At 31.5% G+C, this 23,065-nt stretch overlaps 2 long non-coding RNA genes across 2 annotated transcripts; one reads left to right on the forward strand and one right to left on the reverse strand.

Moving 5' to 3' along the window:
* Nucleotides 1–250: 250 nt before the first annotated feature.
* On the reverse strand, nucleotides 251–3,275 carry LOC112779275 (uncharacterized). Its single transcript, XR_011877956.1, has 3 exons — nucleotides 3,101–3,275; nucleotides 977–1,036; nucleotides 251–507 (listed from the first exon to the last, which is right to left on the reverse strand). It is a non-coding gene; the product is annotated as an uncharacterized lncRNA (long non-coding RNA).
* An 8,151-nt stretch (nucleotides 3,276–11,426) lies between these two features.
* On the forward strand, nucleotides 11,427–11,914 carry LOC140182465 (uncharacterized). The gene is made up of 4 exons (XR_011878061.1): nucleotides 11,427–11,463; nucleotides 11,551–11,616; nucleotides 11,695–11,763; nucleotides 11,839–11,914. It is a non-coding gene; the product is annotated as an uncharacterized lncRNA (long non-coding RNA).
* Nucleotides 11,915–23,065: the final 11,151 nt, after the last annotated feature.

Consider the following 23,065-nt stretch of genomic DNA (forward strand, 5'->3'; position numbering starts at 1 on the left):
CTATGTGGTAGGGTGTTACACTCTCTAATATAGAATTTATTTTTTTAATTGTGCCTAACTACATATATATATATATATATATATATATATATATATATATATATATATATATATATATATATATATATATGTTATTAGATTTGAGTGTAATAAAATTTATAAAATTTGATAATCCAATTTATGGACATGTGAAATTCTAAGATACACAAATTAAAAAGTGATTTGTAAAGATAATTTTTTTTATTCCACCTTGAGACAAATATGTGGATTAGATTTCATTCCACCTTCTCGTATATTTCTTATTTTTTTTTTTTTTTTGGGTGAACAAAGGGGCCAAAGGCCCAATTTCTTATTTTCTTTAGTTACAGCATATTGTACACTCTTCCAACGAGATGCAACAAACAAAACAAGTTTTTTTAATACTTCCTCCCAAACCCGGCATATAGGGTCCTTTCAATCCATCTAATCCAACATTTGATTCTGATTTTTCTTCTTTATACACTGCAACTATACAATAGTTTTTGGAAAGTTATTCACAACAGTATTAATTTAACAAATAATTAGGATTTTAAATTAAATTATCGATATCTAAATACTGTTATCAAGAATCAATTAATTCAGGTCAATTCAACTTATGTTTTATTAAAAACCATGTCAAATGAATGCAAAAAAATTAGATAATAAATTAACGACTCAAATAAAATATATATTAAACTACAAAACACATATTAAAAATAAATTAAATAATATATATATTTATATACAAATATATAATAGTTAATTTTTATTTAAAAAATTGAAATAGTTGAATAAAATATTCTTTCTTTTTTTCTGAAACTCGAATTCAATATATCAAAATAGTTATTGTCACTCAAATTAATCTTCTGTTAAAATCATAATTTTGCATGGAATCATGGGGGATAGAAATAAAAAAGGAGAAAAAGTGCCGTCTAGAGAAGCATGGAAGCAGGCATACCTTCACTTGGCGCATGAGTGGTGTGGCCTCCAACTGATAAATCCTTCTCAATCACACCCTCTGTAATATCGCTACTACTAATTAATTATGAAGGTGATTTTTTTAATTCAACATAAATATTTTAGAGCAATTATATAAAGTAGTATACTGATAGTCACTAATAACATGTCTATTAAATATGTGTAAAAATAATATAAAGATTGAAATAAATAAGATGATAACTGATTTATACTTTAACTAAATGATTTTAGGTTCAAATCATGAAAATAATAATTTTGTAAAATTATATATAATAAAGAGTATTTAAAAAAAATAGACGCCAATATTTATAGTTCATATTTTAAGTTAATTTTATAAATACACAATTTCACAAGTCAAAGACAATTCTTTTTAATAGCTTTGTAAATGTTAATAGCTTTTATATTTAATTTATTTTGCAATACGATAAAATTCATTGTTCAATCAAGTCAAAGACAATTCTTTCTAATAGCTTTGTAAATGCTAATAGCTTTTATATTTAATTTATTTTGCAATACGATAAAATTCATTGTTCAATCAAGAATTATTTGACAAAAATATTTGAGAATGAATTGGTAGAAATGAAAGTCTATGTCTTCTCAAATTTTGAGATCGAAAAATCAAGCGGAATATATCTTCTGACTATACACACGTGCAAAATATCTTTTAAGATAGAGTCAGGTATGGTACATTTGATCGATGATCGTAAAATTCTGGATAATCATTTTAATTTTCTTGCTCATGTTGATATATTGAAACAAACAAATGAATCATTCTACTTATTTGGTATGTAATTAATTTATATTAACCCACACAAAATTATTTTCCATTTGATTTTAAGTTTTGCCAAAAAATTGTATAATAGCATCATTTTATCGATAACAAAAATTTTAACAGTTTATTTATGAAAATATTTGAAATTGTATTGTGACTTTTTTTAAAGGTATATCCTTTTATTAATATACTATTGTTTGTTTTATCGTTTAATATAAAATAAATCAGTAAATTATTTTTATTTTATACACGTTCGAAGTTATAATTTTTTATATTATTCATTCATTTGTCCTTAATTTGGTACTTTTAATTCAATTTTTTTGTTCAATTGGATGTTATTAGATTATTGACTTGAAAAGAAAAACTCATATCATGGTCAAAAATAGAGAGAAGTGACCAGTACATTGTGATTGATCTTCATGATTTGCAATATGTAAAATTTTAATATGAATATTTCTATAGGTTATAATTATGTGTTGTGGTGCAAAATTTTTTTTCTTTATATATTACTACTTCCTTAATTCTCGCTTTCATTCAAAAATGAGAAAAAATAAGATGTACACTATGAGATCAATTTACAATCCAATTACTTGATCATCTATGTGATCACCAAGCAAACGAATACATAATTTATTCTCTAATTTATAAAATTTAACAAAGACATTGGTAAACATATTGGTTTCGCATTTATTTATATATTTTATTTATTTATGTTATATTTGTAATTATATTATACCTATTTTTATCAATATATTTTTTTAAAAAATATCGTTAGTGTTAGCACATTGTGTATTAAATAAATTAAATGATAGAAACATGTAACTATTTTCTTTTTCAGTCAAGATTAAGTAAAATACTGTAATTTAGACTTGCAATATCAATATATTAATAGTAAAATAAAGAAAAAAATATAATATTATATCAAAAATTTTTTAAATCATAATTGTAATTTATGATTGAAATTATAATTTAAATATTTTAAACGGGATAATTTCATTTAGAGAATTCATAATTCAAATATAATTTTTATACACTTAATAGCTACATTCGAATTAATACATTTAATACTATATTTAAAAAAACATGAACAATGCACATCATATTATTTATTTATTAATTAAATTATTACAATTCAAATTAATTTTAATAGAATAATTTAAAATTATAATTTCAATTTTATCACGTACATGGTACAGATTATTACACCTGTTATATATAATAAAGAGTATTTAAAAAAAATAGACGCCAATTTTTTCAATATTTTTATTGTATACAGTATTGATTATCCAAAAATTTATGAAAATAGCATAAAGCAATGCGTAAATTGATCACCTGCGTTATAGTTAGAGAAAGTTTGTGGAAAGTCTCTGGCTGCTACCTTTGATGGAACCATAACAGCCATAGCTAAGAGTCCACTAATGATTATTGCATATTTTAAAGCCATTTTTTAGTGGATGAACTAAAATTAGATGAAGAAATATGTGACAATGATTAGGAGAATGCTAGTTTATTACATACACCGGAAGATAGACCAGCATTATATATATATATATATATATATATATATATATATATATAGAAAAGATAATCAAGAGTAAACCCTAATAATAACTAGTCAAAATTGTAATAATATACTGATAAGTTAAATTATAAGATATACATTAACGAGAATAGTCAAATTCGTAATAAATGTAGATAAAATCAAGATAAAAAAGCAATTTTGTATTAAATTATAATATAATATAGATAATTAAATTAAAAATAAATAATAAAAAATATATCGATTAGGAGATATGTATATTTATAAATATAAAAATATAATTTAATTAGTCAAATTTATAATTAAGAGTTTCTCTTTATGGATATATATATATATAATCAAGGGTTATTATTAATAACTAGTCAAATTTGTAATTAATTTATACAAAAATTTAATTATAGGATTTTTTAAATAAATAATTTAAATATTTTATTTACGGATATAGATATTTGGGTATGTCTAAAATCAGCCCAACTATTTTGTGCGCATTAGATGCGCCACCTTTTATGAACTATTAGATTTTATTAAATGAAAATTAAAGGATATTATAAAAGAAGAGTATTGATAGACTTTATAAATATAGAATATATTAGTATATACATACATAAATACATTTTAATACAAAATATTTTAAAAATGACAAGTATAATCTTTTACTTTAAAATAAATATAAAATATATAAATATGTACACAAATATTTTCAAGTAATATAAAATAATTTAATTTTTTATATTATGTAATTAAAAATAGTATTGTATAATAATTAATCTTAATAAATAAAAAATATTTTTTACATATTTATATGTTTTATATTTATTTTAAAGTAAAAGATTATATTTGTTATTTTTAAAATATTTTGTATTAAAATATATTTATGTATGTATATACTAATATATTCTATATTTATAAAGTTTATTATTACTCCCCTTTTATAACATTCTTTGATTTTCATTTAATAAAATCTAATGGTTCATAAAAGATGGCGCATTTAATGCACACAAAATGATTAGGCTAATTTTAGAGATATTTTATAGCATATTATCAATTTATATTTTTTTTATACTGTAAAAGAGATAATACACAATTTTATTTAGCTTTATTTTGTTTGTAAACGAGAAATGTATAATTTAAAAAAATACACCTATCTCAATTATAATATGTTCGAGATAAATTAATATCGATTACGAGATATATAATATTTATAAATACAAAAATATAATTTAATTAATCAAATTTATAATTAAGAGTTTCTCTTTATGGATACATATAATCAAGAGTTATCGCTAATAACTAGTCAAATTTGTAATTAATTTATACAAAATTTAAATTATAAAGTAAACATTAATCGATCAAGAGTTATCACTAATAACTAGTCAAATTTATAATTAATTTATTCAAAAGTTCAATTATAAAGTAAACATTAATCCAGAGAATCAATGTAATTAATGTAGATAAAATTGAGATAAAAAAATTAATTTTGTATTAAATGATAACATGACAGATAATTAAATAAAGAATAAATGGTCATTTTCGTGGGGTTTTTTTTTTTCAATAAAAAACTTATATTTATGTTTTTAGTTAAAATTCAAATGTTGGCCGTTTTAGATATTAATTTTTTTTAAGTCACATACTATTACGCATCAAAGATGGCGTAATTGAAGAAGAGCACTATAGCGCATTAACTGCCAGTGTTATAACAGCGAAACAGATCTTAAACTATAGTGCAAGTTTTGCCTACGATATAGTATTTTTATTGAGTTAAACTCTAAAATAGTTCTGATTGGCGTCGTGTACTAAAATCGTCTCTGAGATTTTAATTGCATCAATTACGTCTTTGAGATTGAGAAAAATGCACCATATTAATCCCTGACTCATTTTCCCTTAACGACATGATGATATGGCTAGATGACGTGGAAGATAAGTGACATTTGTCACTCTATAATTTGGCCATGTGTAATGATATGATGTAGTGACCAGTGATATGTGGCATGCTGACATGGATCGTTGTGCCACATGTCACAATGTTATTTAGCCACGTGTTCGTTTGTGCCACGTGTCGGAACAGTATTCGTCCACGTGTCATCCATTATGTCATCATTGTAGATGCACCAAATTAGTCCCTCACTTTGTATTAAGTGACTCATTTTAGTCCCTGAAATTGAATGTCGTGCATAGTTGTTAGAACCGAACTGGTGATCGAACCGGTAAGGTCACTGGGTCACTGGGTTACTGGTTCAACCGGTGGGTCACTGGTCGAACCGGTTAACCCGGTATAATTAAGTAATTATGTAAAATTTAATTATTTTTTCTTTATTATAAGTACTTTTATTTTTTTTATAAAAATAATAATTAATTTCAAATTTTAATACTTTATTAATTAATTTATATTTATTGTATTATTATATTATTATAAATAAAAACTTACATACAGTTAATTTTCATGTGAAGTTGATATTTAAAAACAGTTAGATGATTTGACAAGTTTAACTAAATATCATCTAACGATTTTCAATTATTAATTTCATATGAAGATAACTACATGTGAGTCTTTACCTATTATTATATGCTACAATTATTTATTGAAAAAATAATATTAATAGATATCATATAATCATAAAAAGAAAAAATAAATTATGGTTAATAATTTTTTTTATCTTTTTAATATATATATATATATATATATATTAATAAAATTTATAGTTAAATAAAATATAATTGATTTAAAAATGAGTGACTTTAAAATTAAAATTAATTGAATATATGTATTCATTAAAAATAATATTAATATATTATATAATTATGAAAAGAAAAAATAAGTGAGTTTATAACTAAAATTAAAATAAAATAAATAAAAGTAAACTATTTGATGAAAGATATCTATATATATTATAATTTGCATATATATTAATGAAAATCAACACAGCTCAGCGGCAAGGAGAGGTTTTGATCTTCCAGCAGATAGGGGTTCGAACCCCATATCACACATTTTGGATAATTTGCCTTTCAAACGGTTCGGTCAGACCGGTCTTACCGAGTTTGACCGATTCTCACCGGTTCACTCCGGGTTTGACCGGTTCGTACCAGTTCTATACCTTGTACGGTTCAAATATCAAATCGGACCAGTATTAGGTCTGGTTCACCGGTTTTCCGGTCGAACCGGCCGGTCCGGTCAGGTTCTGCTAACTATGATGTCGTCCACCAAACTAGTCCCTTCAATTTTTTCTCATTTTTTTCTATAAATTCAAAATTCTCAATATTTTTGAATGTATTAATTTCAATTCTATTTTTTCACATGTTATTCAAATAAAAGTGCTTTTATAAAATAGTTTTTCCCTTGCAAATATCTTAACCGCCGACTTGGAGTTGATGTGAAGGCATTTCAAGCACCTTCACTACTATCTCTGACCTCTTTCAATGCTTTTATAAAATATTTTTTTCTCTTGCGGATACCCCTAACCGCCGTCTTAGAGTTGACATGAAGGTATTTCAAGCTTCCCTCATTACCATTTTCAACCTCTTTCATCTAAACTCCAAAGGTTGGAGATGATAGTGAGAGTGCTTGAAGTACATTCAATCTAGCTCATTTACACATAACGAAAACGTGTATTTCATAAGAATAAAAAAATGTATATTTTAATTATTGATTTCTTGTTAAAAGCACATATTTTTTTATGAAAAAATGTGTCTAATCAATCATATAATTATTTTTTATTATAATATACTTATATATTACAAAATTTACCAATGTTAAATTATTAAAAAAATTATATAATTAAAACTAAAATCTTAAAAATTTTTATGAAAGCACCTATATTTAAACGATATGTGAAAAAATAGAATTAAAATTAGTGTATCTAAGATATTGAAAATTTTAAATTTAAAAAAAATGAGAAAAAATTGGTGAAGGGACTAGTTTAGTGCACGACATTCAATTTCAGGGACTAAAATGAGTCACTTAATGCAAAGTAAAGGACTAATTTGGTGCATCCACAATAATGACATAATGGATGACACACGGACAAATACTGTTGCGACACGTGGCACAAACAGACACGTGGCCAAATAACATTGTGACACGTGGCACAACCATCCATGTCAGCATGCCACGTGTCACTGATCACCACATCATCGTATCATTACACGTGGCCAAATAATAGAGTGACACGTGTCACTTACCGTCCACGTCATTTAGCCATGTCATCACGTCGTTAAGGGAAAATGGGTCAGGGACTAATATGGTGCACTTTTTTCAATCTCAGAGACGTAATTAGTGCAATTGAAATCTCAGAAACGATTTTAGTGCACGACGCCAATCTCAGGACCATTTTGGGGTTTAACTCTATTTTTATTAAATATAATATTCTTTTAGTTATCATTCAATATTTGTATTTATAAATAAGAAATTAATTACGTAGTCCTCATAATTAACCATATGAATACATCTATTTTTATTAGATTAAATTTAATTATTAATTTAAATTATATTTATTTAAATTTTAAATTAAAAATTTGTAATATTTAAATTTAAAATTATTTAAATAAAATCGGATGAAATAAAAAAATAAAAATAAACTAACGTAACATTATCCAAAATATTATATCCACATATCTTAAATAATTTTAAAATTTTAAATTGTAAATTTTTAATTTGAAAATTTTAAATCGTTAATTTTTTTTAAATTAAATATTGAATTAATCATATCAGTACGCATTATTATAGTTAAATTATTAGAATAATATACGTATTTCAACTACACTGACATTAAATACATTACACCTGCGTTATTGATCTATTACGTTGGCTGCATTATAGTTTTTTGAGTAAAGTATCGTTTTTGTCCCTAACGTTTGGGGTAAATTTTATTTGTGTTCCTAATGTTTAAATCGTTCTATTTGTATTCCTAACGTTTATAAAAGTGATTCAATGTTATCCTGTCGTCAATTACACATCATAAGTGTTTCAGTTTGAGTTTTAAAAATCTCTTCCTGAAGTTAGAATACAAATGTCTCGAATAGAATCGATGATCTGCTCCGAAAAATAGCTCATCAAATGTTGAAACTAATTCCTACAACATTTACATAATTCACTTTTCTAGGGACATAATTGAATCTAAACACAAATAGTGGGTATAATATTAAAATCGAACACATCCAAGTGAGACCTAATTGAGAATGAATACATCCAAGTGAGAATAATTGAAAAATATAATCTGATTTGTTAGTATAATTGATAGTAGGATAACATTGAATCACTTTTATAAACGTTAAGGATACAAATAGAACGATTTAAACGTTAGGGACACAAATAAGACTTACCCCAAATATTGGGACAAAAACGATACTTTACTCTAATTTTTTTTTTACCTTATTTCTCAATCAACGCCTGCGCTATCTGCCTATGATATAGTTACAAAATATTTAAAAGGGTAAAAAATTGAAAAATTGATTAAAAAATTAAATATTATTTTTATTTATTTAAAAAGAAAGTATCTGTTTACTCCCTAAAAGATTACATGATTTTAAATTGGTATTTGAAAGAATTTTTTTAATCAAATTTATCTTTATAAAATTTTAAAGATTTAATTATTTTACAAGTCCCTATAGTTTTATTAAATTTTCAATTAAGTTCTTATACTTTTTTTTCTTTTCAATTGGATTCTTATACGTTAATTTTTTTTAATTAAATCTCTATTAACGTTAAACGTCAAAAAAACATTAATGAGTTGTAAAATTCCTTATTTATTTCTGTCTTTCACATTCCTCTTCCTCTTCCTTTTTTCCTTTCTGTTATTCATCATTCTCTCTAAATAGCCACTCTCTAAAATCTTTCCTCTTACAGCTATGGAATAACAATAATAATAAAAATAACGGGCCTGCTACACATACAAGCTTACAAGCTTACAAGTTGGCCCAGCCCAAATACAAGTCACGCGCATGAAGAGAGATTACATGGAGCGTCAGCTTCACGCACTCAACACTCAAACGGTTACGTATGGCAGACTCTTCCACTTCTTCCACTTCTCAAAGCGCTTCGAAAACAAGGAAACCCTTCCATTTTCGAGCGAAAATCAAAGTTCAAAATATACAAGTCATTGTTCGAAACCTCCGTCAAAACACCATCAAACTCTCCATCAAGAATCTGAAGAGAAAACAAAGCAACAATACTCAACGTAAGTTCATTAAGATTTCTGTATATTTTCCATATTACAAACTACGTTTTACTTTCCTTCTACGTCGTTGTTCTAGGGTTTACTGTTATTCTTGCTTCTTTGTTACACTGTTCTTCTACGTTGTTGTTCTAAGTTATCCTGTTATTCTTGTTGTTCTAGATCTTCTGGTAACTGATTTTTGGGGGTTTATTCCGTAGATTGGGGGGTGTATACTGCTTGACCTTGTAATGTGGCTTGATATTGAAGCATGTTTGAGTGATATCTGACTGATATATATGGATACTATATCTGAATCATATCTATGGGAGTATATCACTGTTATCAATGGGTGTATCTGATTCTTACATATGGGTGTATCTTACTGTTATATGGATACTATATCTGAATCATATCTATGGGAGTATCTCACTGTTATCAATGGGTGTATCTAATTCTTACATATGGGTGTATCTTACTGTTATCAATGGGTGTATCTGACTCATATATGCGTGTATCTTACTGTTATTAATGGGTGTATCTGACTCATATATATGGGTGTATCTTACTGATATCTTTGGGTGTATTTTTCGTTTCAGAGAAAATGGCAGCAAGAAACCAAACAAAAGACCTTAAGTGTGCCACACATCTCCTAAGTGATAAGTTCAGAAACATGAGTGAGGAGAAGAAGGCGATTGTGAGGGATCTCGGATTCGGTGGGTTGATGCACATCCCACCACTGAAGGTCGATCACCAACTGTTAAGGGAGCTGGCAAACAACTTCAAACTTGGGGAGAACAGACTGAAAACAGGATATGGTTCTTTTCAAATAACACCAAAAACAATAGGTGATGCGCTTGGCATCAATGCAACAGGTAACTAGCTTAAAATTATAGGTGTATATTAAGTTGATGCTTGGGTGTATTTAAGTTGATGCTTGGGTGTATTTGAACCGACTTGGATACTTTGTTGTTTTCCTTTTTGTAGGAGATCTATTTCCTGAGAAAGTTGAGTATAAGAAACTTTCTGATGATGACAAAATAATTTTTAGAAGATTCCAGGGTAAGACCCTCAAAAGTCTTACCGATGAGATGATGGAAATCGGCGTTGGCAACGAAGAGGAACGCCTGATGTTCAAGAGGATATTCATCCTCTATATACAGATGGCATTCCTTTTGCCAACGACGATAAACAAAATATCGCCTGTGCACTTGGCCCCAATTTTTAAGATGGACAGCATATCGGAGAGAAACTGGGGGGGCATGTTTTGACCTTCATGGTCAAGGGCATCACAGACTACAAGGAGAAAAAGAAGAAGGCAATTGATGGCTGCCTCTTCGCCCTGATGATAATTTACTTTCATCTTTCAAAAAACAAAGGCAAGAAGAGGGCTGAAAGACCACCAAAGCCCTGGATTGCAAACTGGACTAAGGAGCAGTTGGTGGAAAGAATGACTGCAGAAAGAGAGGAAATTTTGGTAAGTAAACATAATATGTTGGTTGTATTTTATTTACCTGAATGCTGCTAGCTAAAATATCTAATGTTTCAGGGGATTGTGAAGATGGTGGAGACAAGAGCAAGATAAAAAATGAAAAAAAAAGAAAAAAAAGAAAAAAAACAAGAAATAAAAAAAAAACAAAAAAGGAAGGCGAATTCAACATCGCCTTCGGAGAAAGAAACAACTACTGACAGTGACACTTCTACCTCTGAGTCTGAGACTCAAGAAGACTCAGAGAATTCAGGAAGAAAACACCCCAGCAAAAAGGGGAAAAAGTAAGTACCATACTTGGGTGTAATTTCTTTTTCGAGTTGGGTGTATTTTGTTGATCACGTTGGGTGTATGTAGTTTACTAAGCTGGGTTTGTTTCGTTTGCTGCGTTGGGTGTATGTATTTTTTAGTATGTTCTAAATAATGATTGTTTGCCTTTCATAATGGACTCCAGAAAAAGAAAGAAGAGTCAAGAGAGGTCCGATTCTGATTCAGAATCTGAATCTGAATCAAGTGATGAGTAATGTCCTAAAATTATTACTCCTTTCTTTTGGCTTCATTATTAAGATTTCGTGTATTAACTGAAGTGTCTATTGTTAACTTATAGGAGCGAAGAATCATCACCGGTGGAGAAGGAAAAGAAAAAGAAAAAGACAAAAACAACACCAAAAAAGTAAGCACTTCTTTGAATAATATTCTGTGATAAAATTAATTTTTTATTTCTGATTGGTACTCTTTTTTTTCCACCCAGAACACAACCAAAAAAGAAAAAAGTTGTTGTGGAGGATTCACCTCCTGAAGAAGATCAATACTTTGATGGGTACAGTACCTCGTAAGCTATATTATCGTCTATCATCGTAATTATTTTTGTTAACATCTTCTTTTATGAATGTAGTGAGAGATATGAAATATCAAGTGACGAACTAGATGAATGGCTAAGGCAAAACGTTGATAAATCTGCTGCAGAGGGGTATGTCTTGCTGGGCTGACTATTTCAGATTTTGGTGTCTTTTGTATGCTAATAATTGTTTCTTGTTTCGCAGGGAGAACCAAGCTGACCTGCGATCGACAGAAGGTCGCTATGTGTCCTCTGAAACGTAAGAAGCTTTATTTAATAAAATCTTGTTATCATGATTTGGGTGTATTTTGTGGAAGCATTTCGGTGTATTGTGTTGATCAAGTTAGGTGTATGTTGTTTATTAAGTTGGGATATTTTGTTTGTTGTGTTGGGTGTATATTGTCCATTCGGTTGGTTGTATCTTGTGCATTCATTTGAGTGTATTTTATACCTGTATCTTATTTTGTCTGAATAACATGAAATCTGTTTTAGAATACCGGCTGTGAACTTGGGAAGTGATGATCCTTCCTCTCAAGGACGCACAGAACAGAGTAGTGTAAACCAGCCGTCACAGAGCATGTAATTTCTCTTTCAAATAACCGTTACTTTTGTTCTTCTATTACCCTTCTACTTCTAATTATGTATATATTTTTTTTAGAAAAAAAAGCCCTTTATTATTTTATTCAAGAAAAAAAAGGCAGGAAAAAAAAGCAAAAACTGCAAGTATGTAAGTTCTCAAAAAACAAAGCCTGTCTTCTTTTTGAATTGTTCGGGTGTATTTTTTGACTTTCTTTGGGTGTATTTTAGGTTGAGTCCGGCTGATTCGAATATGATGGTTGTGAGGGAACAGACACCGTCGGAAGCGCTTGCAATGTGAGTTTTCCAATAATATTTCAACCTTATAACCTTATTATTTTCAAAGGCGTTGTTAACCTTTCATTTTTCTTCTTGTTTAGAGTCCCGATTCAGATTTTTGCGCCGGCATCCCAAACAACCACTGAGACAGATTTTGAACCAACCACTATGCTACAGATTGAAGGGACTACAGAAATGTAAGAAATAGTATTGGGTGTATATTTGTTTAGAGTTTGGGTGTATATTTGCTAACAGTTTGGGTTTATATTGTTCATGATTAGTTTTTTTTACGCCATGATTAATTTTTTGTAACTGTGCAGCACTCCTGAAACCCCGAAACAATTTCAAGAGACCACACCCACGATTCCCCCAGCTCCAACTAAAATGTAAGTTCATCAGACTAAAATCAATCTTTGCTTATCATCTGTATATTCTTATTCTTATTCTTATTCTTATACATGATGACGCAGTCATCCAGCCGCAGAAGACGCTGCTGCCCTGTTGATGATGGCACGGACAGCAACCTATGTTCCTAAAACAGATCCAGGGGTGCCATCATTCAGCCTTGGATTGACTGATTCAAGCCAAGAGGGGGCGTCAACGCAGGAGACAGAAAGGGCAAAATCTCCTGAAGCTGCAAATTTGCTAGAACAATTGGACGATTTGGTCCAAAAAATAGCAAGTAGTGCGACGAAGGGAAAAAACAAAAGTCCACAAATTCAGAGGGAGACTGGGGGAGAAAGTTCTGCGAAGTTTGAAACTCCTGGGGCAATAAATCAGATTACGGATGATATGAAACAAAAGTGCTACATCTGGGGAACGAGACTGAAGGAAGACGCAGATGGCAATACTAACGAGTATGAGGAGATGTGCACTCTCATTGCCCAACATGAATACATTTTGATGAGAATGCACCTTGCATCCCTCCAGGAAAAAAGTGATATAGAATCTCAGGTAATATTAGAATAACATTAATGTTTTTACACCAAAGTCAACTGCAATGTTTATTAATGTAAAATTGATTTCGGCATATATTTCTAGATTGTATCTGCCATCTGCCTCATCCTCAACCAGAAAAATGAAAAGAGGTTTCAAGAACAAATATACTGTCTCCCCCCCGATATTGTGGTTAGTGTTACTTCTACGAACTTTGGGTGTATTTTCTGTATTGAATTGGGTGTATTTTTTACGTTCGATTGGGTGTAAGTTGTGTATTTTCAGTATTTCATTTCTTGTTTCGCAATTCTTGCAGAGCATGGCACTTTCAGATCACCCAAATGGGGAATTCATATCACCGAAAACGAATAAGGAATTCAGGGTGGAAGACTACCCGAGTTTTATTCCCTTCATAGATAGAAAAAAATTAACTTCGCATCCATATGTAAGTTTTCGTTTGCTAAATTTGTTAGTACGCTTATTTACTTATATGCCGAATAAAATAACGCACTGTTGAAATGTGGCAATCCTTCAGATTTTTGCACCTGTTTGCCACTCGGGGCATTGGTGGTTATGGCTGATAAATACAACGAAGCGAAAAATGTCATATACTTGACCCGCTACACAAAAAAGCTCCAAGCGAAGAGAGAAAGCAGATTAATAAATTCACTGTAAGTGCCTCTGTCTTCTTTACTTTAATAGATAGGTCTATTTCGTTAGTTGTGTTGTGTGTATGTTGTCCATTCAGTTGGGTGTATCTTGTGCATTCATTCGGGTGTATTACTGATTTGTTTTGGTATTTAAGGGATATGTATTTTCAAGATTGAGAGCATATGCCGGCGGGAAACCTCTGTAGAAAGACGAGAAGAAGAAGGAAATTAAAGCATCATATGTTAAAATATCAGGCCAAAAAACAAGGTATAAATTTGTTACTCTGAACATTAAACTTTCCTAAATGAGATTTGTAATCTATTTTCTTCGTTTTCAGCTATGACTGCGCTATCTATGTTATGAAGTGGCTTGAGTTAATTGAGCCGGAAAACATTAAAAAGGGGAAGTATAAATGGGATAATTGGAAACAGGTAACTGTCTTTAGAACTATATAACTCTGTATTACTTTACTGAATTAATATTGCTGTTTAAACAGAATATACTTTTTAATTGTAGGAGGAGGCGGACCACTATAGAGTGGAGTATGCTTCCCGGATACTATTCAGTGAGATGAATAAACAGAGAGATCAGGCAATTAGAGAGAGTAGTGCTATAAGGCTGTCGAAGCCATCCTCTGTATTATTGAGTCCGTTTTGTCAGATAAATTCTGCTGATATAGAAACTGCGTAATCCAACTGCTGGGTAGTTTGTAAATTGAACAAATGATGTAAATATTTGCCATTTATCAACAACTTCTATTCCATGTATATTTTTTTCTATAGTTAAACTATCTGTGCTGTTAAACTGTCTGTGCTGTATTCAAAAGCTGTATTACAGGTGGTAAAATATGAAGGAAAAAATCAAGGCATATATAAACGCAAATTATAAACTGTTACACCCAACGCAAGTCTAATAATACACCCAAGATTGCATAAAATATACACCCAAACTGTATGTGCTGTATTCAAAATGTATGAATTACATGTACTAAAATATGAAGAAAAACATCAAATCAAATATACACCCATAACCTGCGAATTTTTACAGCTTTTGTTCTATATGTATCTATATATGTATCTATATGTAAATTGTCAATGAACAAAAATACACCCAAAAGAACAGTTCTTTTACACCCATATTCTCTAAAACTATACACCCAAAGAGTTATCCCCTGCTGCTGGTACCCTGAACTGATAATTCATAACGTGTGCTTGATATTGGCTGGAATTTGAATGCACCGCTGATGCAGCATCAAACAGGTTTATCTGAATATAACACTCACACATTAGCTAAATTATTAACGAGAAAAATAAACTCAATCGCTACAAATTTAAAGAACATTACTTTTACCTCACTTAAAACTTTCGTCTTCTTCTTCTTTGTGGCATTTGCGATCTGTTTGTCCAACTTTGAACCTAGCCTATTTTTTGGATGTCCTCTTGTTCGAATCCTTGGCGGGCTTTGAAGCTCGTTAATGGATTCCCGTCTTCGTGGGATAAAGAAGATGTCCCCTTCCTTTTGGCTTTTAAAGATTCCATCTCGGCCATGACGTTATCGTACGCACGGTGCAGAATTGCAGTCAGCTCCTCCGATTCAGATGCAAATTCGCAAATATTTTGCGAACGAAAAACTAATTGGTCGAACCTCTTGCTTCTTGGCTCCATCAGTGGCTCGTCGTGGCTGCTCTTGATGTGTGTGTGTCGCCTCTTTACCTTCTTGCTCCATCGTTCCAGTATATATCTAGGGGACACTTGGCTTACTTGTTCGAAGCTTAACACGCTTAGTGCGTGACGGCACAGTATCCCTCTCGACTCGAATAATAAGCATTGGCATTTTACCTCGGCTGCAACTGAGTTGTAAGTAACCACAAACTTGTTGAATATTGAGCTGGAAACTTGTTCTCCGACTTCGTATACTGAATAGCCTAGAGAGGAATTCTTTAATCTGGTGATGCAATTCGCCTTTCCTCTGAGTTGCGCTTGGACTTCCCTAAACTTTGCATGAGTGTACGCATCTTGAAACTGAGCTTCAATGGAGGATTTGGTTGCACACGGTATGACAGTATGAAAATCTGCAGCATCTGATTCTCTCTCTGCTTGCTCCCTGCTTCCGAGGTAATTATCGTATTGTTTGATGAACTGAATAAGCGAGCTGTTCCAGGTGATATACTTGTTAAAAAATGAATGCATGCTCTCGCTCCTTTGTGTGCTTCTCATCCCTACCCAGAAGTGGTGATCCAGATAGATAGGAACCCATATGTGACGGTGTTCGTACAGATCTGCATAATACACCCAAACACAGACTATAAATACACCCGAGGGGAAATGCAATATACACCTCTGCTGCAGATTTTAAAAAGACATTACCTAAAAGCCACTTGTTGTCCGCAAGACCAAAATTCAGCAGAAAATCATTCCAATTCCTATCGAATGAGTCTTTGCTGTGAGAGTTCCAAACAACTTGGCTCATTTCTTGTTCGATATCGGCATGTCCCTTGTACCCGTTTAATTTGCTTGGAATCTTCTTCATGATGTGCCAAATACACCAACGGTGAACTGTTGTTGGCATACAGGCCTCTAAAGCCCTTTTCATTGATGCGCACTGATCGGTGAGAAACCCTTTCGGAGCGTTTTCTCCCATGCAATGAAGCCAGCATTGAAATAACCATTTGAATGATTCAATTTCTTCGTTCTTCATCAAAGAGCATCCGAGAAGTGTTGACTGACCGTGGTGATTCACCCCGACAAAAGAACCACAGACCAAATTATACCTGAAACAAATTACCATAGTCCAGAATGCAAAATCATTAGGTACACCCCAACAAATGCTTCGTATACACCCAATGAAACAGCCAATATACACCTCTGCTGCGGATTCGTAAAAATAAATTAATTTAGCATCATAAACAGGGGAAGTTTGTTACCTGTTTGTATTGTAGGTGGTGTCGAATGAAATGACGTCTTCGAAATACTCAAAGGCAGCTCTGCTTCTTGCATCGGCCCAAAAAGCCAGCTTAATCGATTGATCCTCCTCGAGTTCGAGCTCAAAAAAGAAATTCGGATTCTTCTCTTTCATTCTTAACAAATATTTCCCGAATTCCTTTGCATCTTCTTGTTCGGAAACATTCCGCACTTCCCTGGTAATGTAATTTCTCATGTCCTTTTCGATAAAATTTAACTCGCGGTGGCCCCCGGCAGCCGCAACAAATGATTGGTAGGTTTTGCTTGGTCTGATACCGGCCTCCTCGTTATTCTCTATCGTACGACGAATGGACATGCTTAGTTTCCTGTGCTGTTTGAGCATCTCTGCTTTACTTAGACAGCAGGGGTGTGAATGATCCAGCACAACCTTTGAAATGATCCAAGCACCGACATCCTTCAATGTGTGTATATAAATTCTTGCTGGACAGTTTAAACCGGCTATCAGATTGGTCTTCTCGGTCGGAGATATTTCAGATTTCCATTTTCCCTCTCTGCTACATGTAATCAGTTGATTCTTAATCTCGTTTCCCTTCCTATTTGTGCACCAAACTCTTGTAGATAAACCTGCAGCCTTGGCGTAGTTCCTGTAAAATTTTCCAGCATCTTCAAGGGTGGTAAAGGTCATTCCAACCTTCGGAACAAGCTCATCATCAACAACTGAGAGAGGCTGCACAATACACCATGTCAGAACTGTGAATACACCCATAGATATGATTCAAATACACCCAATCATGTCTAATATGATACACCCGAACCGCAACAACTCAACTACAGAATGACCTTTAAAGCCATAAACTGTAAATACACAGGCTGCAGAATACACCATGTCAACAACTAAAAACACACCCAATCATGTCTGATATAATACACCTGAACAACAACAACTCAATTAAAATAACAAAAAACCAGTAAAGTGTAAATACACCCACACTTCTAGCAAAAATACACCCAAAAAAGACCTGATCTACACCCGAGCGTCTGCTACAAATTCCAGATAATTAATCACAACTAATACATTGAATCGACAGATTCATGTTAACGTGTTAGTTTCACAGTCAATGTTCAGCAATTTTTCAACTACACAATGCTATACAAATTACTGAAAGAAAATTCATACTAATCCTATGTAAATCAAACCTCAGGAACTTCGTTAGATTCAAATTCATAATCCACTTCGCCTGGATTCAGCTGACAATCTGAAGTTGAATGATCCATTATCTTCAAAACGAGTTCAAACTTTAATTTCAGAAAACAACAAATCAAAATAGAAAACGAATCTCGAGTTGCAGAGAGAGAAAAAGGTAACGTAAACGAAGAATATACCAGTGAGAAAAGGAGAGGAAAAGAACAATGGAGAAGAAGGAGGGAAGACGCGCGAGAAGAAGAACAACCAAATCTCAAAATAACGAAAACGAAGAAGGAAACAAATATTTTAAATTTGGTAGTTAGATATACGCGGGATCTTATATAGCGCGTGTAATCAACGTATATGGAGCAGCGCGTATTTTGGTTTTATTGTTTAATGAACTTGTAAAGCATACAAGCCCTAATGGCTTGTATGCAGAGCTTTTCCGTAAAAATAAATAATAATGATAACACATTAATTAGTGAGAGCCACTAATAACAGAGAAAACAATAATGTTAGACTCCTGTTCTAAAGAACAAACAAGGCTTCTGTTCTTGAGATTCCAAATCTACAAAAAAATATAAATGAAAAATTCTTCCAAGATTTTATAAGGCAATTACTTGGGAGAAATCAAAATTCTCTCAATATTATCACCAAGTCTTCCATCCCTGGCATTAATGTAAGCAATATAAGTACTCAACAACGTTCTAATAGCCAAGAGTCTCTAAATAGAATCAAAGGAGAGAATTGAAGCCCTTGATGGAATGCCATAATAAATCACAATTCTTGTATTCAACTCACTTGAATTCAAGACCATGATGAATAGCATGGGCCAAACAAATTATAAAACCACAACAAATTTAAATCACAAGTCAACAATAAATTTCAGATTCTGATTTAGGAACCAACTTACCTGAATCATTCAAAACCAATTAAGGAAGACGATGACATCTACAATAGAAGAATCATCCAATGCGACGACGACGCGCGGTGCACAGCTAGAAACGACGCTAAGGTCGCGCCATCATGAAGGGAAAGGTGGAGACTATAATACTCCAAATTTTTGAAAAATTAAATAATGAGTTATTCATGATTTATTATTTTATTTAAAAAAATTATTCTCCTAAAAGTAATTAAATTAAATTTTATGATATTTTAAATTTAAAATTTATTAAAATTTTTAAATAATTTTTATTATAATAAAATATTTCGAGAAAGATAAAAGAATTATAATTATTATTATTTATTTTCCTTGGCCGATGATAAGGAAAAGCTAGATCTCTTGCTTATAAGTATGTATATATATAAAGCATGACACATGTTTCTTTATATATATACCTAATGACAACTAAGCTTCCTTATTTCATTAATCACCATCATTCATTTTCATCAACGAAGACAAACTTCCAAAGGAAAGAAAGAAAACTGAGAGAGAGAGCGTGAATTTTATGGAAACATAAATTTCGACTTCGATTTCTTACGATCCGTAACTTTGATAAAAAATTTAATTCAGTAAAAGTATTCTATCTTCCTCCTCTACATGATGGTATCACTTTTGTTCGGTAGAAGTTGACAGTAACATAGCTCTTCTTCCCATTGAATTCGGCTAATTTGAGTTCTAAGAGACACAGGCGATTTCTGACACTTTTCTCTTCAGCAGCTCGATTAGAAAGCTTTTTCGGAATTTTCGTTGATTTTGATTTCATACAGAGGTAAGGGATTTTAGTTTAAAATTAAGAATTTTCGATTTAAAAATGCCCAAAAAAATAGTACATTATTGCAAATATGTTAATAATTATACTATTCTTGAGTTCGAATTTTGGCTGTGAACAATTGGCTGTGACTATGATTGAATTGTTGGTTGTGAATGTTGGTGAAATTAGTGTTACTTATTAATTTGAAATATGAATTGAATTTTATGAGTTGAGTTTGAGTTGTGGCTGTGCTTGCTGCTAAGGATTAATAATTTTATTATATGCCTGACTGATGATGATTAAAGATTTACTATGTGTTGGAATGATGAGTGTTTATAGAAAATTATGTTTGACATAGTGCAGAAAAGTAAAGGTTTAATTATGTTTAAGTACTTGAAATCGTGTAAAATATTGATTCTGGATACTTGAACTGTGTTGGCAGTGAAGACAACTTTGAATGACTGAACAGGGGTTAAACTTGTGATTTTGGGAAGGGTTATAAGTTTAAAAGTGGATTTTGGTATGTGAGGTTGTTGAAAATGTTTAAGGTAGAATTTTTGCATGATTGACAGTAGAAAGAATCGATTTCTAGGAGCAGTCCAGGTCATAATTTTGAATGAAACTATTTTTTCATAAAACTTTAATGTGTTTTGAATGTCTCATAAAACTTTAAGAAATTATTGATGAGTGATTTGAGAGAAATGAATTTTTGAAAATTGATTGTTTCTACAGAAAATTCTATTTCTTTACTGCAGAAGCACCAACTTCCAGCCCACTTAATTTTCAATTCTGGTAAGTATTTGAGCCGAACCTAATGGCCATTTTAAGCTTTGAGTGTTTACAATATTTAGTTTAAATTTCGTGCCAAAATTCTTTTTAACCAATTAGATATGTTGCAAAGAATGTGGGTAGCTCACTAGACTTCGAAAACAGAATTCTAAAAGGCAGGACTATGTTTCTAGCCTCATAACTTTTTCATATGACATCGTAATAATCTGGAATTTAATTTGTCAGAAAGTTAGTAGAGTCTTGTTTGAGATCATAAATTTTAAAAGGCAATGGGTGAAAATTGGATTTTTAATGGATTTATCAAACTCACTGCTCCCTGCTATTTTTCTACATTTTCTTAGAAAACTATAACAGAATTTTAAGAAAAATGGTGCAAGATTTAATTGTGACCGAGTTAACTCAACACCAAGTCATGCTTTCTAAAATTAGTAGTACTATATCAACCAAGAAAGGTTTAAAGTTAATTGGTGATGCGGAGGTATGTGTAGTTAAGTGGTGATGCGGAGGTATGTCTAATAATGCAGTGATGCGGAGGTACGTGTATGTAATTGGTGATGTTGAGGCATAATAAGGAAAAAGACAATGAGAAGCCATGTATAAAAGAGATAACCGAAACGGATAATGAATCGTGAAAATTTTATGTCGAATAGGCTTTGTGCCAAAGTGCTAATGCGAAAGTGCCCGCCTGACTGATAGCCTAAGATTGCTAATGCGAGAATGTCCGCCTAACTAATAGCATATGGAATGTGAATGGACCTTGTGCCAAATTGCTAATGCAAAAGCGCCCGCCTAACTGATAGCCCGAGATTGCTAATGTGGGAATGTTCGCCTAACTGATAGCCTGTTTCTATCGTGTGCCAAGATATCCTAACGGACATACCCATGATGATAATTGTGGCTGACTGACACAGTAAATAAACCATATTTGGAGTTTGCTCTGAGTAATATCGGGTTGTGGGTAGACAACCTACGCATGAGCTCATGGCCTGCTTAGGACAGACATGCATCATATTGTTTGAGCATTTGTATTTGGTTGTGTTTTACTTGTTGTATTTTCTCTGTGATTGTGTTGTTTGCCTTGGTGACTTGCTTGTGTGTTTAATTAGTTATTTTGTTATGCTGCAAACATTAGTAAAGTAATTTAAAGAACGTGACTTAAAACGGCTTTAATTAAGGCTTAGGAGGAATTTTAAGGAGTCAATAAAGAAAACTATTTTCTTAGGGACATGAGTTAACTATTTGTATTTTATTCTGTATTTGTTTTTACGGCATTCACTTTTTCTACTGAGAACATGCGAGGACGACGTTCTCACCCCCTTACAGATCTTCTGTTTTCAGCAACAGGTCCGGGAATCCTTGGCGAAGAGCCGTGACCGATCCACAGAGTTTTGTAAATACACGTATTCGTATTCCCTGTATTTGATTTAGTCCTAGAATTTACTCTCCCTCACCGTTCATTGTTTTGACTTTTAGAGGGGTAGGACTTGTAATTGAGAGTCTTTAAATAAGTCTATGTATATAAAGCTATGTGAATATATACTTTTGTGGTTAAGAGTTATAAAATAAAGTCTCCTTTCGATTTCTTGTTTAAAATTTTGATTCGTATTCGTAAAGCCTCGATATTGAATAAAGATAATATAAAATAAAAAGGTTTAGACTTGAGTAGCGCTCGGACTCTTAATACGATCATGAGGTGCTAAAAGTTAGGGTGTTACAAAGACAAAAGTGCGTAAGATGGATGGCTGGTGTGTGTGGCGATAGCAAGTGGGGAGAGAGGGGGAGGGGAGAGAGAGGCATCAAGCGGCCTTCACGAGGGCTGTTCCTCCATCTTTGTCACTGAACCACTACCGGCTTCATACTCGCTGCTGCTGGTCCACCGCTTGTATAGCTTTTCATAAATTTTTTTTCCATTGGTTCTAATCAGATGCGAAGGGGTGAGAGCAGGGATGAGAGAGGGAGGACATGGAGTTTCTAAATCTGAAAAAATGTTAAGAATATTTGTGGAAATTAAAAAAAATTAAAGTGATTTAGATTAAGTTATTTATCATTAATTTTAGAATATTCCTTTTTTAACAGAATATTCTATTATCATAGACTTTTTTTAGATGGTAAGGACTTAATTAAAAAAAATTAAATGGTATAAAAATCTAATTAAAAAGAAAATAAGTATAAGAATCTAATTGAAAATTCAGTGAACTATAAGAACCGAGTAATTAAACCAAATTTTAAATTAGTTAAGTTAATCCTTCATT

This window comes from Arachis hypogaea, chromosome 19, assembly GCF_003086295.3.
Source record: "Arachis hypogaea cultivar Tifrunner chromosome 19, arahy.Tifrunner.gnm2.J5K5, whole genome shotgun sequence".
In the NCBI taxonomy this organism is placed as follows: domain Eukaryota; kingdom Viridiplantae; phylum Streptophyta; class Magnoliopsida; order Fabales; family Fabaceae; genus Arachis; species Arachis hypogaea.